Below are 4,417 nucleotides of genomic sequence, written 5' to 3' on the forward strand. Positions count from 1 at the left end.
GTTTGTCATTACCCAAAAGATAGGGTAAAGGGCTTTAGGTAAAAATATTAAAAACCCCAAGCTGCACAGATAATGCAGATAGTTCTAGTTATCTGGTCCATGGACAAAAAAGCAAGCACTTACAGCATCAGCTCCAATATTTTATAAATTTCTTCTTACTGGAATTTTATATTCATTTCTTTTGGTTGGATGAGTAAACTAGATTTTGGCAGAGGTCCTAAGCTGGCTTTTGCTCAGTGCTACCTTGCTCAGCCTCAGGAACAGATGAATTTCCAGCTGGTGGATCAACTGCTTTTGTCTCTTTGCCATGTTGTGGTTTAGGGTTTTCTGGGCATCTGAGGAGGTAACTGAAGTTGGTACCGACCCCGATATGGCTGCTGACCGTGGCTCTCATCTCCCTTTTGTTGCTGTCCTCACTAGGCTGTGTTTGGTGAAGAGGGGCCCTGAAGAATTATGGTCTATAGGTCTGATTCACATTCTGTCTTACTGGTCCACGTTGCTGTCCTGTGCCCCGGTTGTCAGTATCCTCCATCACTTTCTGCACCAGAGCGTTGGAATCGTCCGGTCAAGGCCCATGGAATCTACACATATAGTAAGGTGACACCCATGGCCCGAGGTAGGGGTGGTGCTTCTGGGCCTGGACTTCGGGAGCACTCACCCATCCCTTGTTCTTTTTCCTACTCTCACTGTTCTGGTGATTCTGGTAATGGCGAAGCATCTGTAAATGGTTAGAGCCTGCTGTGTGTTTACTGACTTTGCGATGATGGAACTCTGCCAGCGCCCATGACATTTGTTGCCTCGGTATTCTTTTCTCCTCAACGTCATCAAACTTCATAGTCTCTTCATCTCCTACACTGCAAAAGGTGGATACATGTTGTATCACCTATCAGTACCTCATTCCTTTCTTTTTACTGAATAATATTCCATTTTATGAACATACCGCATTTTTTTAACCTTCTGTCAATTGATAGACATTTTAGTTGTTTCCACTTTTTGGATGGCCTGAATGATGCTGCAATGAATATGTACAAATTTTTGTGTGGACATATGTTTTCAGTTCTCTTGGGTGTAGGAGTGGATCTGCTGGGTTATGATAGGTCTGTCTTTAACATTTTGAAGAGCTGCCGAATTATTTTCCAAAATGCCTACATCATTTTATAGTCCTACCAATTATTACTGGGGGTTCTAATTTCTCCACATCCTTTGTGACACTTGTCATTTTCTGTCTCTTGACCATAGTCATCCTAGTGCATGTGAAGTGGTATCTTGTTGTGGCTTTGATTTGCATTTCCCCGAAGGATAATAATGTTGAAAAATTTTTCATGGGCTTATTGGCCATTTGTGTATCTTCTTTGGGAAAATGTCAGTTTAAATCCTTTGCCCATTCTCAGGTTGGTTATTTGTCTTTTTATTGTTGAGTTGTAAGAGTTGTTTACATATTCTAGATATAAGGTAGACCGTTTACATTTAATGTGATTATTGATGGGGTTTGGTTTAAATCTACCGTTTTGCTATTTGTTTTCCAACCTAATTTTTCTTATGTTCTTTTTCTTTTTATCATTTAGATTAAGTGAGATTTTTTTTTAATGGTTATTCATTTTTGAAAGACAGAGACAGAGAACAAGCAGGAGTGGGGTGGAGACAGAGGGGGACACAGAATCTGAAGCAGGCTCCAGGCTCTGAGTCGTCAGCACAGAGCCCAACACGGGGCTCGAACTCATGAACAGCGAGATCATGCCCTGAGCCGAAGTCGGATGCTTAACTGACTGAGCCACCCGGGTGCCCTGGATTAACTCAGTTTTTAAAAATATTTTATTTCATCTCTACTATTACATTATTAACTATACCACTTTATTTTACTGTTTCTCTAGCATTTAGAGAATACTCTTTAAAGCAGTATATTATAAAATAATATTATACCACTGCCTGTATAACATAAGAATCTTCCAAGCTTCCATTTTCCTCCTCCCAGCCTTTTTTGTTATTATTTTTGTATATTTTATTTCTGCGTATTATAAATTCCACCATGAATTATTGTTTTTCCTTTAGGTAGTCAAAAATCTTTTAAGGAGATTTAAAAACTAGCTGGTTCCAAACATCTTGATATTTTTGCCTTACATAAAGAGGTTATCTTATGTGGATAATCTGTACAGAGCAGATTGTATTTTTTTTGCTTTGACTTTTTTACTCAAGCAATAGAAAAGACAAATGAGGAGGTGTTGAGTCAGTTATTTCTGGAAACTAAGTGAGTTCCAGGCTGCATATTGGGTATTTTGGGAGCCCATGGATTGATACTAATTTATTTAGTATTCATGGGTGAGGTTCATTTGTCAGTGGACTTTGAATCTCTGATGTGTATTGCAATCATTAGTACGATAGCTAAACAAACTGATGTCATACTAATTGCCAAAAGTTTGGCACTCTTCAACATTTGGAGGCTGGTGGTTTTATTGTCCACTTACTAAACTGCTAAATGAATGAGACTAATAACAAGAAATTCATTGAAATGGAAAACTTATAATAGTTCCCCTGAGTATTCATTGATGGCAAGTTCAATTATAGTCATCCAATGAGCACCTCAAAATCCTATGTCTGACAGATAAAAATCCCAAAGCTTTCAAGCCTGAAATCCACCCTGTGTAAAATTTTGTGCTCTAGGATTTTCCATCCTGGGCTTCTGTAACAGGGTATAAGAGGACAACTGAATAATGAGGAGGTTTTGGAGTAGGTGTTAAGTGTTTAATGTCAGTGGAAAATCCATTTCAAACAAGCAAGATAAGACTATGAATGAATGTTACTGATTATACATTGAGGAATATTGCTTTGGTCTTTTAAAGAGAGTCAGAGTTTCATAAAGTAAGTGGGTTGATTGATTTGGTTTGATGACCCTGAGTTTTCCTACCCTCTATCTGTCTCATCTTTGTAAAGTAATAATGACTATTGTTGTTTAGGTAAGATAGATGTTGAGGGAGGGAGAGAGAATATAATAAGATCTTCAGGAGAAGTTTATCTCCTGGGAGTGATAAAGGTATAATAGTCTTCCTATATATGTAACCTTTCCTAAACCTAAACCACATTCTCATCTTTAACACAATTACAAGGGAGGTCATTGTATTAGTCAGGGTTGTCCAGAAAAACATAACTAATAGGATATCTATCTACCTACCTGCCTATTTATCTATCGATCAATTGATCTATCATCTATCATCAAACTAAATTGTATGTATATATATATATATATATATATATAGAGAGAGAGAGAGAGAGAGAGAGAGAGAGAGAGAGAATGAGAGACAGAGACAGAGATTTATTTTAAGGAATTGGCTCATGAGATTGTGGGACCTGGCAAATCTGAAGTGTGCATGGCAGATCAGCAGGCTGGAAAATGGCAGGCGTCAGTCTTGCAGCCTTGAGTCTGGAAGCAGAATTCCTTTTTCTGGGGATTTCAGTCTTTTCTTTAAAGGGTTTCCACTGATTGCATGAGGCACACCCAATTATGGAAGGTAATCTACTTAAAGTCTACTGATTTAAATGGTAACCACATTTGAAATATGCCGTCTCAATAACATCTAGACCTGTATTTGATCATACAGTGGGTACCATGGTTTAGCCAAGTTGACATATAAAATTAACTATCGCAATAATTAAAGGGATCAAATTAGTACCTATGTTCCAGATAACGAAAATAAAGTCAAGTGACCTGTGTAAGTGTACCCAGGATTATGATAGATCAGTTTGTTAAAGGAGTAAAAAAAAAGAGCAGAATTCTAATTTTTAAAATTATTATTAGTTTTCTTTCTTTCTTTCTTTCTTTCTTTCTTTCTTTCTTTCTTTCTCTCTTTCTTTCTTTTTCTTAGGCTTCATGAGGAACACGGGGCTTGAATTCATGATCGTGACATCAAGAGTCACATACTCTACTGACTGAGCCAGCCAGGCACCCCAGAATTCAAATTTTTAGATCTATTATTTCACAAAATAGGTCTTTACTCAATAATGCTTGTTAGTTCAGCAGGACAACAATAGAACCTAAGACTAACTGGTTTTGACTTGACACAACTCCACAGAAACTTTTCTATTTTCTTTCCCCTGCCCCCCAGGTTTATTGAGGTGTAATTGACAGACAAGTAAAGATTACATACACTTGAAGTGACAATGTGATGATCTGATGTATGTGTACATTGTGACATGAGTACCATGATCAAAACACTTATATTTTCTTGATAAAAAATTTTAAGCTTTAAATTCATATTAGCTTATATCTCATAAAGTATACAATTTATTTATATTAACAAAAAATAAGTACTTTCCTTCCATAAAACTGTTTGTTGAATGAAGGAATGGTTTTGAGTGGCAGATTTTGGAACCTGTTCAAATATAGTTCTAATGGTGCCCATGGTAGTTACTGATTAAAGTGGCA

General features: G+C 37.1%; 1 pseudogene; it reads right to left on the bottom strand.

The window, feature by feature from the left end:
- Nucleotides 1-217: 217 nt before the first annotated feature.
- LOC121031361 (Y-box-binding protein 1-like) lies at nt 218-945 on the bottom strand (annotated as a pseudogene).
- Between the last annotated feature and the right edge of the window lie 3,472 nt (nt 946-4,417).

The sequence above is a fragment of the Herpailurus yagouaroundi genome, unplaced genomic scaffold (genome assembly GCF_014898765.1).
Source record: "Herpailurus yagouaroundi ecotype Mexico unplaced genomic scaffold, PumYag 141, whole genome shotgun sequence".
Taxonomy (NCBI): Eukaryota; Metazoa; Chordata; class Mammalia; order Carnivora; family Felidae; genus Herpailurus; species Herpailurus yagouaroundi.